This window comes from Canis lupus, chromosome 23 (assembly GCF_003254725.2).
Source record: "Canis lupus dingo isolate Sandy chromosome 23, ASM325472v2, whole genome shotgun sequence".
NCBI lineage: Eukaryota > Metazoa > Chordata > Mammalia > Carnivora > Canidae > Canis > Canis lupus.
Window position 1 is genome coordinate 24769000 of NC_064265.1, and position 15194 is coordinate 24784193.

Genomic DNA, 15194 nt, shown 5'->3' on the forward strand with positions numbered 1-15194 from the left:
TCAAGAGAGGAAATAACTTTGCAACCTATTTAGGGTTCCTTTTGCTGAGCAAGCCTCAGCAAGAAACTCAGAATTATGAGGTAGTGGGTGTCTAAGAAAATGACCAGATCAAGGAGCATATGAGGCCCAAGAGCCACCCTTCTGCTTCACCATTTACAAAGTGAGTCTTGAGATGATTCTTGATGGAAATAGGAATAAAAAGAAAGCCTTCCTGACATAAGCCATAATGGACAAGACTGGGTGGACAGGAAGGGGCCGGTTTGATTGAAGAAGGGGATCCACATTGGGAGCAGTGAGATTGGGACCTGTAGGATGAGATGAGACTCCTGGCCTAGCTAATGAATCAACAGATAGGAAGACTGGAGGTGGTAATGAGCCACTGCATATTTTAGACCAGAAAAGTGATGGAATCAGGACAGCCATGTGAATGGCTTAAAGGGGAGAAGCAAAACAAAAGGCTTCTGGCACAAGCTCAGGAGCTGATGATCTTCATTGGAGTAGTGATCACTGAAATGGAGCAAAGGAGAGAAACCAGGGGAATATGCCAAAAGACAAATAAGCAAAATTTGGGGATGAATTTAAGCTTGGAGGACTTAAGTCCTTAAACCAATGGACAAGTTAAAAGTTTGGGAGACGAGGTGAGTTCAAATCAAGATTATTGTAAATATGGCTTCCTATTGATAATAATTCAAAGTAGACTCCCTGATTTTAAGTTAAACCATCATCTAAAAAATTCTTTTAAACACTAATCAAATTATTGAATTAAAATAACACTGGCCGGTATGCATAGAGCACTTTATAAATTCCTAAGCGCTGTTATGTATTACTTCATTGAGCTGTAGAAGTTGGGACTTGAATCTATGACTTCTAATTCCATCTCGATTCCATACCGACCTCTTCAATGTGCTTGTTGGGCCTCAATAAAAGTGATTGGAGGATATAAAATGGCCACATTAATCTAAAAGAAGAGTTTCAGCCATGGGTGAGAAGGGGGTATTTGTCTACAAAAATGCCAGCAGCTCTTATCGAGACCTCTTTAAGTAACTATAGGTTGGCAGCTGTTTTTCCTGCAAGTTGAATTTTCTCGGAATTGTAACCACTGTGTGATAGAGTAGGCAGCTTTGTTATCTGCTCTGCCCTTTACGATTTTGGTACTCTTTCTTTAAAATGATACAGAGTACTGGTCAATCCCTAATGTGAGTAATGAATTTCTCTGGGGACAAAAGGTCCTGGTTAATGTGGCTGGCAAATAACTAAGCTAGTATTGGAGTGATAGATCAAATGACCCTGTCCAGGTCAGGCACATGGGGATATGCTATTAAGTTGTCTTCTTTTTAAATAGCTTTATTGAAGTGTAATTTACATACCATAAAACCCACCAGTTGTAAGAATACAACTCATTGATTTTTCATAAATTTATAGTTTCACAACCATCACCATATGCTAGGTATTTTTTTGTTCTTAATTTTTTTAAGTAATTCTATCCCAACATGAGGCTCAAGCTCATGGCCCCAAGATCAAGAGTCACATGCTCTACCTACTGAGCCAGCCAGGTGTCCCCATATTCTAAGTTGTTAATACTTCTATCGTTCCAAAACATTTTCTCATGACTAGTTCCAATTATTACCTGGGCCCACCCCCAGCCCTAGGCAACCATTGGTCTGCTTTCTATCTGTATCAATTGGCCTCTTCTAGATATTTCATATACATGGAATTATACAGTGTGTAGTCTTTTAACATTTGACTTCTTCCACCTAGCATGGTTTTTGAGGCCCTTCCATGTTGCAGCAAGAATCAATACTTCATTTCTTTTTATTGCTAAGTAACATTCCAATGTATGTATGTATACCATATTTGGCTATCCATCCATCAGTTGTTGGACATGTAGGTTATTTCCAGTTTTTGGTGATTATGAATAATGCTGCAATGAGCATCTGCACACATATCTTTGTGTGGACATATGTTTTCATTTCTCTTGCGTAGATTCCTAGAAGTAGAATTCCTATGAGGTATGGAAAGATTGTTTTTAAGAAACTGCCAAGCTGCTTCTAGAATAGCTGTAACCATTTTAGGTTTCCACTAGCAATGCAGGAAGTTTCCAGTTGCTCCACACACATCCTTCTCAACAGTTGGCCCTTTTTAATAATAAGGTCTTTCTAAGGGGTATATAGTGCTATCTCATTATGTTTTTAATTTGTGTTTCTCTAATGAGTAATGATTATAAGCATATACTTATATGCCTATTTGCCATTCAAATTCTTCTTTGGTGGAATGTCTATCAAACCTTTTACCTGTTTTATAATTGAGTTGTATCTCTTATTATTAAATTATCATAATTCTTAAAATGTTCTGAATAAAGTTCTTTAGTAGATATATGGTTTACAAATATTTTCTCCCAGCCGATAGCTTGTCTTTTCATTGTCTTAATGATACCTTCTTTAAAAAAATTTTTTTTAAATATTTTCTGAAGCACAAAAGTTTTCATGTTTGATAATGTCCAACTTATCAGTTTTTCCTTTTAAGGATCATGCTTTTCTTACAGTAGATAAGAATTCTTTGGTCAACCCAAGGTCACAGAGATTTTCTATATTTTACTCTAGAATTTCTATTGTTTCACTTTCATACTTAAGCCTACAATCCACTTTTGTAGGAGAACGTTTTAAATTCACCTTTTTGCATGTGTATATTTAAAAAAAAAATTATGACAGTTGCCTAAGGGATAAAGAAGCAAACCTGTGTGTATTGGAGTTCAGCAGAATCTGACATCTTGTCAATGTAGTCTGGTGGTCAGGGATAAAAGAATCCCTAAAATTTGAGTCCTAGAAAGTGAGCATGTCTTTGGCGGGGGAAGTGGTTTCTTTACGTGACTTGGGTATAAGCGCAGAGGAGAAGAGGATGGGACTGGAATACGCTGCAAGCGTATCATTTTTCAGGCCAACCACTCAGAATGTGCTAGATGCAGTGACAAGTAGAACTGGCCATCTGGTTTCAGCCTAAAAATGAAGAGTAACTATTTAAATTTACCATCTATACTCACTAGGCATCACCTAGTATATCTACTTGGTCAATAAATAATAACCACTATAAATGCCATTTCTTCTCACAAGGCTGTGTTCATTTGATTACAGGGGTGGTGGGGTGGGGAGGAATGAGAGGACCAGGAGATAAACTGGGTTAAAGTACATGTAAGAGACAAAGTCATTTTGATTAATTTGGAAAATCGAGGATTTTGTGTGAGTTAGTGGAAGAGAGATAATTCCGAGAGGACAGAGACGTTCCAAAATACTTCCCCTTCCTCAGGTATCAGCCACTTTAAGCCATGCAGCAGCCACTAGATTCCCAGCCTCTCTCAAACTAGAGTTTTCATATCTTTCCCAATTACAACAGGAACATTCATAAACAACCACCACAGGGCTAATAAATAACACTTTAACGGAAGATAAACAAATAGTGATGATGATGGGAACAGAGGAAAGGTAATATGCTAGAAGGCTGGCTGCATGCAGATGAAGCAGGAGTAGAAGGATCTGCCCCCTCCAGGTACATGGGGCGAGGTCTCTGTGCTTCTCAGAGGGCAGAGCCAAATCAGTGCAGAACTAAGAAATGATACTGCAATTAATGTTTTAAAATTAATTTCAGGGGGATCCCTGGGTGGCTCAGCGGTTTAGCACCTGCCTTTGGCCCAGGGCACGATCCTGGAGTCCTGGGATCGAGTCCCACGTCCGACTCCCGGCATGGAGCCTGCTTCTCCCTCCTCCTGTGTCTCTGCCTCTCTCTCTCTCTCTCTCTCTCTCTCTCTCTCTCTCCCTCTCTCTGTCTATAATAGATGAATAAATAAATCTTTAAAAAAAATTAATTTCAGGGGGACCTGGTGATTCAGTTGGCTAAGCCTCTGCTTTTGGTTCAGGTCATGATCCCAGGGTCCTGGGATCCAGCCCTACATCTGGCTCTTTGCTCAGCAGGGAGCCTGCTTCTCCCTGTGCTTCTGCCCCTCCCCCTTGCTTGTGCGCTCCCTCTTTTCTCTTTCTCTCTCTCTCTCTCTCTCTTGCTCTTGCTCTCTTTCAAATAAATAAATAAAATCTTTTTAAAAAATAAATTAATTTCAGTTACAAAATAATTCTGTAATATATAAACCTTCAAAAAGACATTATTGCCAATAAAAGTAAAAATGTCCTTTATACCATCTCCATAACTTCCAGAGCCACCCCTTCCCTCTTCAGAAATAACCGATTATTATGGTACTTTTCAGAATTTTTCAATACATTTACATGCATACATGAGTTCCCATGTGGTGTATAAGCGCATTTGGAGCTTTTTAAACATAGGCCATATGACTCACTCTGCACCTTGCTTTTCATTCATTAATATTTATATTATTTATGTATTTGCATTTATATTATATAATATTTTTTTCTTAGAGATCTTTCCACATTAGGACATAGAGAACACCCCATTCTCCTGCTCTAGGCATGGCACCTTGAAATGGTTAAGAATGCGTCCCCTGAGGCCAGACTACGTGGACCCAAATTTCACCTCTGCCCCTGCTCAATCACCTTGTAAGAGTTATTCGGTCCTTCTATGCTTCAGCTTCTGCATCACTAAAATGGGGCTGAGATAGGTCCTATGTCATATTCAAAAGTTAATACATGAAAGCACTTAGAACAGTCTGGTACCTTGTACATTAGCCAAGAAATGTTATTTGTTGTCTTCATTTTATTGGCTACATGCTATATCTATACTACAGTTGTTTCCTTACTGATGTACATTTAGATTGTCAACAAGTTTTGCTATTATCAATAATGAATAAATACTTCATGACTGTCCCTCAATATACTTCCTTATGTATCCATGTGTTTCTGTAGGGTAGATACAAAAAGCACAGTTCCACAGATGGAATTACACATGTAAGATGTAGCAGTAATGCCAAATTGACTTCCAATTTATACTTCTGTCCATGAAGTACCCATTTCTCTACACTCCTGCTGTCAATTAGTGTTTTAAATATTCATCCCCTTAAAGAACAAAAAATAATTTTGCTTTAATGTTTTTATTTAATTTTATTAAGTTTTTGGGGTGCCTACATGGCTCAGTCAGTTGTGCATCTGCCTTCAGCTCAGGTCATGATCCCAGGCTCCTGGGATCAAGCCTTGCATTGGGCTCTCGATTTGGAGGGGAGCCTGCTTCTCCCTTTCAGCCCCTCCTCCCTGCTCGTGTTCTCTCTCTCTCTCTCTCAAATAAATAAATAAATAAATAAATAATCTTTTTTAAAAAATTAAAAAAAATTTTAAGTTTTAATTTTAATTCCAGTATGTTTTCATTTGAATTTCTGAAATTATTAATGGAGATAAAAGATTTTCACATATTTATTGGTCAGTGAGAAATCCTCCTAGGTGAATTCCCTCCATCGTAATCTTTGGCCATTTTATAATGAGTCGTTTGATTTGTAGAGCTTCTATATAAGTTCTGCATGCTAATACTTGGTTTGTATGGCAAATATGCTTCCCCCAGTTGGAGTATTAATTTATTAAAGTACTCCAAGGAAACCTTAACCCATCATCAGCTACTCCTAATGGGATCCCAGGAGAATTAAACCACACAGAAGCCTCGCTGGTCATGTTCAGACCACAGCTCTATGAAAGATGACATGGATGAACCAGGTGCTGTGGACACGGTTCAGAAAAGAATTTGTAGAGCAGACAACGTTCATCCTCCACTGGTTCAGACCTAAGTGGTGCTAAGAGTCTCTGAATTTTGTTAATCAGATTACTTGTATGCCCTGAACTATCATGGGGTTCCAGGTGAGGAGGTGGTGACCTGCAAGCCCTTGGGATGAAGCATGATGAGCTCTGGCATAATGATGTGAGAGATGGCAAATGAGAATAAACTGCCATAAAACTCTTCTGGGACCTTGTTACTCCAAGTAGCATCATCATCATCACCAGGAGCTGCTAGAAAAGCAGAATCTTGGCCCCTGCCTCAGACCTATGGAATCAGAGTCTACATTTTAGTAAGATTCCCAGGTGATTTGTGATATTATGGTTGAAGAAACACTGCTCTAAGCCTGCTCAAAGGGCCAGAATTGTCAATTAGGTGGATGGAGTTTCATATACCATCTGTAATGAGTTGAATGGTGGCCCCTCAGAATTCGTATGTTGAAGTCTTAACCTCCACTACACAGGAATGTGGCCTTATATGGAAATAGGATTGTTTCAGATAGAATTTGTTAAGATGGAGTCATACTGGAGTAAGACAGGCCCTTTAGCCAATGTGACTGGAGCCCTTTTAAAAGGGGGCATTTGGACACAGACTCTTACACAGGAGGACACCATGTGAAGGTGAAGGCAGAAATCAGGGTGATGCAGCAGAAGCCAAGGGACACCGAAGATTGCCAGCAACACACCAGAATCTAGGAGAGGGGCCCGGAACAGATCCTCCCTCATGGCCCCATCAACAGTTCCATCTCAGACTTCTAGCCTCCAGAACCACCAAACAATAAAATCCTGTTGGTTAAGCCACCTGGTCTGCACTTGTTAGAGGAGCCCTAGCAAACAAAGATACTATCCCTGAGGATGGAGGGCCTGGGCATGTGGTGCCCTAGAAAAGACACCCTCACATCTGTCTTCTGGATAACACAAAAACTTAGGGGGAATAGATAGGCCACAAGATGCCACCTCCCTCTCAGGCCCTCATAGTCCCTCCATCAGCACCTCCTGCAGGCTCTTCACTTTTCTTTGCAGGGTCAGGTGATGCCTCCAAGGCTTTTAGCTGTCCAGCACTTGCTCGCACTAAAGAGTGCATTTAGATTTCCATGCCTTTAAATAGAAGTGGGAAGAGGTTGGGTACAGAGAAAGGCTGGCTGATGAACAAACCCCATTATCTTTGCTTAGGTGTTTTTACTCAAGTCTTTTAATGAGTGGGCTATGTAGAGGCAGTTTGCCCTGGTGAAATTAAAAAGAAAAAAATACCTTTGAAAAGTATCCATTTGGAAGCAGTGAGGTCCACAACTCACAGCCCGTTTAAGCAGAGTCTGTGGTCTTTGTTGAGATCACAGGGTAGAAAGATCATCGTCTTTGGATGAGTTAGTTATTTCTGAAAATGGACAGTACCTGGGAAACAAGATACTTTTGACACTGACTGCCTTTCCCTGAGGTTTGTCTCTATGCATCTGAATATAAACTTTCATTTGCCCTATATATTCTTTTAGGGTAATGCCTGATTCTTTTCAGATGCAATTTTTTTCTAATAATAACAGCTAATGTTTATTGAGTAGTTAAAGATGGTAAGCTCAGAGCTCATACTTGACACATGCATTGTTACACTTAATCTTCATTACACCCATTTGAAATAGGTGATGTGGTGATCTCCATTGCCCAGCTCAAGACATGGGGGCACAGAGAAGTTAACTCAGTTACCCACACATAGCTGATAAGGTGTGAGGTGTAATCTTGCCAGTCACCTCCAATGGCAAATATACAGTAACAGGTCTATGACATACATTATTACATATGATTCCAAAAGATCTTTTGTCACTGGCACTGCATGGCGATGGATGGCATGAGGAGGAGAGTAATGGAAGGTAGAAGGGATGGGATGATGAGCTCTTGCTCTGGAGATAGTCAGTTGCAAAGGCTAAACCAAACCAAAAGATCAAATCCATTCACCAACAGTGCCTTCAGCAAGAAGTACATTCACCAAGCCTGCATCTGAGGACCATACTTCGAGAATTACTGGGCTAATACTTAAAAGTGCAGTTCCTAAAGTTGCAAGGAGATAAATTCAGTCCCAGCCTTGCTGTAGACCAGCTGTGGGACCTTGAGCAAGGTTTTAGTCCTCATCCTTCTGTTTTCTTCAGTATAAGATGGGCTAAACATGGTACCTGATCTCTTGTTATTTTTGTGAGGCATGAACAAGGTAAGGCATATTTTAAAAATTAGCAGAAGACCTGGTACTTTTTCAGTGTTCAACAGATGTTAGCTGCCACTACTATCACCACCACCATCAACCCACTTTTTATTCCTATACAGATGGTTTAGTCTCATACCTCTGTTCTTTGACCTTTTTATATTACTGTGTGGAAAAAAAAAAAAAGATCTTCACAATACGTTCTATGTTGTAGGTTTGTTGTCAGGATTAAATGACTTGCTCTGTACAAAGAATTGAGCACCATGCCTCATACATAGTCAGAATTCCCTATTTTTAATTCCTCTTCTTGCTATCAAATATGCATAGTACTAATGGTTCAATATGCATTTCGTCATTTCATCCTCATGGTAAATGCTGCAAGGTGGAAGGTGTTAGAATAACCTTATAAAGGATGAAACTAAAGCATTAAAGGCTAAGTTACTTGCTCAAGACCACTTGGTAATTGAGCTGAAGTTTAAACACAGATCTATGGGACCCTACAAATATTGCCCCTTTATACTATGTCACACTCTTGCCCAACTTCATAATTCACTCCAGAATGGAGTGAGCCCACCTGGATAGGGGAAAGTGCTAAGAAAGAGCAAAAATTTTTGATTCAGAAATGAAGGTTTAGAAACATAGTTTCACTCAATGGTCCGGGAAATAAATCAAAGCTTGTTGCTATGATAAATCCCTTCACTTTTGAGACAATCAAAGTGACTTGCAGCTTGTAAAAATTCACTCAGAAAGAAAACTGAACAGCCACGAGCGAGGCTCATACATATTTTCCGCATCACTAGCTGAAAAACGTTCATCTGACTCCGGGCTCTACACCTCGTTCCCTTGCTGGGTCATCGTCTATCCACACAGCCAGACATGGGAATGTTGAAATAATAGTTATAATAATTTGAAACTGTCATATGCGATGTCACAATGTTTGACTCAGATTTCCCTGAAGGAAGAGGTACGTAAGGATAATCTAGGCCCCTGCTTTGAATCCACCTGAGTTAAGTCTAAGATGAAAATTATTTTTCTTTCTGTAATTACTGAGACAGTCCCCAAAGATGCTTATTATGTTAAACCGGTACCAAGTGTCAAGGAGTCTTCATCGGTAGCTTTCAAGGTTATCGAGGAGGGAACCACAGGCTTGACCTGGGAGTGGAATCCCTTCCAACTGATGCATGTGGTTAATGTTTGTAGGGAGGAGAAGCCTCCAGCAGTAGAAGATCAAATTTCTATTTACCTGGAGGCAAAAAGCAATCATAAACAGGTGCTCTTGAACGTTCAGCCACTCGGTCTGACTTCTCAACCAAATACCTCTTCAACTACCTCAGGTTCCAGTGAGGAGAAGGCAATTTTAATTCTCTGCTCTGTGATCTCTGGCTCCTTTTAAAAATATAAAATAAAATCTTTTAGGATGACAGAACATGTGTACAGAATGTGGTTGTAGCCAGAAGTTATCCCATAGCTCTGGCCTGTGACCAGTTTGCCTGGGAGGATTTATTTTAAGCTATTCTTATCTGAATTCGTCTGGCTGCGCCAGCATGGGAGCTAATTCTCTGACAATAAGCCTGCTGGGGTGTGTTTGGGTCTCTGTTTGTTTGTTTTGATGTGTACAAAGACTGCAAAATGGATAGCAGCATCGCACTCGGCTCTAAATGAGAGGCACAGGCTGGCACGACGGGGGGAGCTTGACGATATGGGGAATCTGGGTAGCGAACAAACAGGCACTTCAGGGAGAATGTAGGTAGGCACACTCTCTCCCTGCAGGGAGACCCAGAAGTGCAGGGTCTCTTGAGATGAATAGGATGACTGGAATTCAAAATACCAGCCTGTCAAGATTCCTGGGAGGAGACATCCCAAAGTCTCTGACTGAGCGGGCGGGAGGGGAAGCAGAAACGCCAGGCTCTGAGCTGAGGTTGCTGTAAGGAGGCCCCCAACGCAGGGCATGTCGCAGCATTCCCACATCCAGCAGTGGGGGTGGCCCCCTAGCTCACAGTCTTCTCTGTCCCCAGTCTCCAAGGTCAACGTTGATGGAACATCTGCATTCAGTTTCTTCACCTCTGCTCCAGACACTCCCATCTCAGCCACAAACCTTGTCTCCTCAAAACTGCTCCAGTGCCCAGACTTCACTCTCTAAAGTTCTCTTCAGCTCCTGTCCACTGAGCACAAAGCTTTTCCTTTTATTTTTCCACTCTTATCACCCCAGTTCTGATCTACCCTCTCTCAGCCTGGACTTTCCTGCTCCCTTGTTATTTCCAAAAACCCTCTTGTTTTTGGAAGCGCTGTGGTCTGTGCAAGCTTAGGAGGTCAAGATATTGATACTGGGCTGACACAGTCTACCATCCCATCATGCTGTTGGACCACAGGTGGGCTGTTAACCTATACCAACATATTTGTATTGCTCTTGAATCGACTCTGCCAATTCCCCACAGTGCTTTGTTCCAAACTTTGTGTGTCTCTCATACTCCCACATCAGCCCCTGGCTCTTCATTAGAGAGAAATAACCTGAGTACTTAGTCGGCCTTGCCAAAGACTAGGAGCATACAATATAAGAATCTCGGTCTCTCTCCTCCTGACCTCAAAATCACTCTACTCTCAGCTTCCCTTTGCCCTTATTTCAGAGGAAGAGATATTTCCCTTTTTTTTTTTTTTTGCCAAACTCACTCAACCATATCCTATGACTGGATCCTATCCCTTACAATTTTAGCTATTATTTATCTCGTCTCCCATTACTCTGTTGAGTCAAACTCTTCTTGCTAATTCCTGCACATGCTTGGATCTGCCATACATTTTAAAAAGCAAAATCTTTCCTTCACCCTATCACCACCTTAAATAACCAACTTTTTTTGGCCCTTTGAGATCTTTCAACACATACATACTCCCTCTCAATCTCTCTTCTTTTCGCATCCGAATTCTATTTTTCTCCCAACCACAACAATTTGCTCAAAGATGACCAATGAAAATGACAAACCCAAGGGCTGCTGCTTATGTGGTCTGTGGGATGTCCACCATCTTGTTTCTTCTGTCTTTTTAATTGGTTAAACTTTCAGTGTGGCTTTACTCAAGGTTCTACCTTCAATTCTTCTCCCTTCTCTCTCTATGCTGTCAACGATCATATCCACTTTTCTGGTTCACCATTCAGAGAACTCCTCAGATGGGCTCTAACCTTTCTTCCAAGCTCCACCTTACAAATACAACTTTCAGGAGGGTCTTAGATGAATAATACTGGCAAAAATAACAGCCACGATATATTCAGTACCTACATGTTTCAGAGTACTAGGTTGTTCATTCAAGTTGTCTTATTTTGTTTCTACAACTTATTTCCACAACTTTACACATAGATAGTATTGTTCACTCCTTACATATGAGAGGCTCAGGGAGGTTAAATAACTTGCTCAAGATCATATATTTTATTGCTCCAAGTCTTGGTACTTGGACCCTGATTCTGGAAAAAGGATTGTGCTAAGGATTAGAGGAGTAGAAATCTCTTCCATGTTTTGGCATTAACTGGGTCTGTGTTTTGAATGCATCGCTTAGCCTTACTGGGCCATTATTCTCTTATCTGTAAAATGAGAGTAAAAGATCCCACCAGTGTTATCCAACATTAAATTTCCAAATTTTTATAATTCTAAGATCATGCTGTGTATCTTTGGCACCTCAAATTCAGTAAGACTAAAACAGTTACTTGATTACATTTGTTTAAATCTATTGTACTCCATTTGGACTTAGTTCACAATTATGGACAAGTTCCTCTACAAAGGTTTCCTTTGCTAGATGTAGGATTTGCTATGCCAAAGACTATTGTTGCAATAGAAATAGAAAAAAAAAGGGGGATCCCTGGGAGGTTCAGCAGTTTAGCGCCTGCCTTTGACCCAGGGTGTGATCCTGGAGTCCCAGGATGGAGTCCCACATCAGGCTCCCTGCATGGAGCCTGCTTCTCCCTCTGCCTGTGTCTCTGCCTCTCTCTCTCTCTGTGTCTCTCATTAATAAATAAATAAATAAATAAATAAATAATAATAATAATAATAAATAAATAAAATCTTAAAAAAAAGAAATAGAAAAAAATTCAGTTGTCATTTTTTAACAGGATGATCACTTCTCTAACCATCTGCCAATAGTGAATTTGGAATATTTTAAATAAGGTGTTTGAAAGTAGTTCATTAGTGCTTTATAAAATGTTATTTATGATGATAGATGCTACATAGACCTTTTGTGGTAATCATTTCATAATATATATAAATATTGAATTGTTATATTGTATACCTGAAACTAATAGAATATTATGTGTCAATTATATCTAAATAAAATGAAATGGCATTTAAAAACAATATAATGGTTTCAAAAACTTTTACCTTTAAGTCAGTCTGTGTGATATCCTAGAAGATAAAATGATCATTGAAAAGCACATAAAATCACGCAGAATAAATCACTTCATAACCAATCAGGACCTACTAAATCAAGTGTTTGAGATTTTTAATAATGTCTACCTTTTTTTTCTCTTCATAAAGTTAATACAAACTTTTTTAAAAAAACCTAGAAACTATAGGTAAGAAAAAATAATTCATAAACCTACAACCCAAGGACATCAATTATTAATATTTTTGTGTGTAATTGTCCAGTTTATTTTTCCTAAACATTTTTTTTCAAAAAAGTGAAATCCTATTCCAAAAACTGTTTCTAATTGGATTTTTAATTTAAAAATATATCTTAAACATCTTTCTATAATGTCACATACTTTGATTCAACCTCCTTCTTGAATTGATGACAATAATTTGGAGTCAGAATGTATTATAATGTATTTAACCAATCTCCTGACATTGGCTATCTAATCCATTCCAAGTTTACCCTTCAAAGTAATGTTCATTGAAAGCCATGGATATATATCTTTGCACAAATCCTTGAATATTTTGGATGTATTCCTAAATATAGAATTGGAATGTCAAAGAGTTTGCAAGTTTTAAAAATCTTTGGCATCATTGCTTCCAGACTGTTTCCAAAAAGATTGCCCTCGTGCATTGCCCACCATCAGGACAGGAAATTTCCTGGTTTCTTACACTTTCACCAGTGCCTCATATTATTAAATGTTTCAATTTTTGCCAAATCCAAAGTTGTTTTAATTTGTGTAAAAAATATTTTGTCCAAATTTATACCATATTCTTCTTCTTTCTTCTTCTTTCTTGTCCTTCTTTCTTGTCCTTCTCCTCCTCCTCCTCCTCCTCCTCCTCCTCCTTCTTCTTCTTTCTTCTTCTTCTTCTTCTTCTTCTTCTTCTTCTTCTTCTTCTTCTTCTTCTTCTTCTTCTTCTTCTCTTTCTTCTTTTTAGTGTATTCTTTGTAGCTAGAGGAATAGGTCAGAAAAAGATAAAAGCAACCCCAAAGAGTCTGCAAAACTGTTACTGACATGGAGTAAAATTTATTTCTTGAAGCAGTGGAATGGACCAAAACAAATAAAGCAAAACACACACATACATGCACACACATATGCACACTCCAAAATCCAAACCAGAAACCAGAAAAGAATATGTTGATCACTGGAGAAATTATGTCTCTTGGGGAAAAATATTTCCTAATGATTCTATGTGAAACAGAAAGATAGTCAAACTATATATGAAAATGCTGATGGAGAGAGGCCTTCAACACAGGAGGCCAGAACTGGACACATTTTCTGCTAAGAATAAAGCATGTCCTAAATTGTTACAAGGCTTCAACAAAGAAACTCTTGTGTCTCAACAAAACTCTTGGATTCATCATTGGAAAAAAAAATTCAGCACACCAGCTATTAGAATGAGCATCTTATCAATAATTTAGTTCTAAAGAGCCAAAAGGTTCATACCTTGATAATCTCAGTCTTCCCTAAAAAGAAGACAAAAGAGTGGACTTTAAAAGGTTCCTAAGACTTTGGTTTGAATCCTAATGCTGTCACTACCTAGCTGTGTGACCTCTGTTGGGTCACATAAATGTCCAGAGCCTCAATTTCTACTCCAGTGACATAAGGATGATAATATTACCTTGCTTTCCTCGTAGAGTTGTCACAAGATGAGAAATGTGGAAAAGATCTTTGCAAACATTGGGGCTTGAAGACTATAGGGTTAAATATGGTGAGCTTTGAAATCCATAAATTTCACATGACAAAGTTAAAAGGATACCCACAGGATTTTTCAGGTCCAAAATATATCAGTCGGATTTTACAATTCCAAAGTCTGGAAGGGCCACAGGGTCCATTTTTGCAAAATATTTTAATAACTACCAAGATCAAGTAAGCTTAAGTCTTCCTGCTCTCTGGAAAGCTTGACTTTCTTAATCTTGCCTTGGCAAACACATCACAACTTGAAAAACTTGTTGGCTCAAAACCACCTGACTCCATCCCCAGAGCATACAATGTCCTATTTTATTACTGGTGCTTGGCCTAAAATTCCTGAGTCCCTTGATGTTTGTCACTTTTATCTCCTCCCACTCTATCAAATTAACTAAGAAAAAAATCCTTTAATGAAGATATACATAAAGTTCTTTAAAAATCTCATAGAGGGGGTCCTGGGTGGCTCAGTCAGTTAAGGGTCTTCCTTTGTCTCATGTCATGATCCTGGGGTCCTGGGATTGAGCCCTGAGTCTGGCTCCCTGCTCAGCAGGGAGTCAGCTTCTCCCTCTTCCTCTGTCCCTCTCTGCCCCAGCTCATGTGTGCGCTCTCTTACTTTCTCCCTCTCTCTGTCTCTGGCTTTTGCTCTCACTCTCAAACAAATAAAATCTTTAAAAAAAAATCTTATCAAAACTATACAATTAGCCATGTAGTCCCCCAAAACTCAAAGTCAGAATAAAGTTATAACTTAAACAGCTGAGTATCTTGAGGTGCTAATTTTTATTCTGAAAAATAATTTAAAATAGGACTTGTTTACTATTTCACAAAACACAAAGTGAATGTCCATTAATAGTTTTCTTCTCTCATATTCAAATGAAATAATTGATGTTGGAATTACAAACTTGTGGGCAGCCTGGGTGGCTCAGCGGTTTAGTGCCGCCTTCAGCCCAGGGTGTGATCCTGGAGACCTGGGATTGAGTTCCATATCAGGCTCCCTGCATGGAGCCTGCTTCTCCCTCTGCAGCTCTCTCTCTCTCTCTGTATGTGTGTGTCTCTCATGAATAAATACATAGAATCTTAAAAAAAAACAAACAAAAAAAAAACAAAACAAAACCTGAGCAAGTATTAACAGCACACCAGAAGACCTATTTTCAATAACTTCTGAGTAGTTGACACCACTTTGGTGATGGCTTTGCTGTCAAAATACTGTCTCTGACTT

At 39.3% G+C, this 15194-nt stretch overlaps 1 long non-coding RNA gene across 3 annotated transcripts in view; it reads right to left on the minus strand.

The window, feature by feature from the left end:
- Positions 1–2571: 2571 nt before the first annotated feature.
- LOC112661167 (uncharacterized) overlaps positions 2572–15194 on the minus strand; it is a 33849-nt gene continuing 21226 nt past the window's right edge. The window contains exons 1-4 of one of the 3 annotated variants that reach the window (XR_007405274.1): positions 13056–13160; positions 9146–9288; positions 6966–7106; positions 2572–2993 (exon numbers count right to left, since the gene is read on the minus strand). This is a non-coding gene — a long non-coding RNA (uncharacterized LOC112661167). Of the gene's footprint in view, positions 2994–6614; positions 6813–6965; positions 7107–9145; positions 9289–13055; positions 13161–15194 lie in introns of those variants that run through there. The other 2 variants (XR_007405273.1, XR_004808667.2) reach the window with 2 other exon arrangements.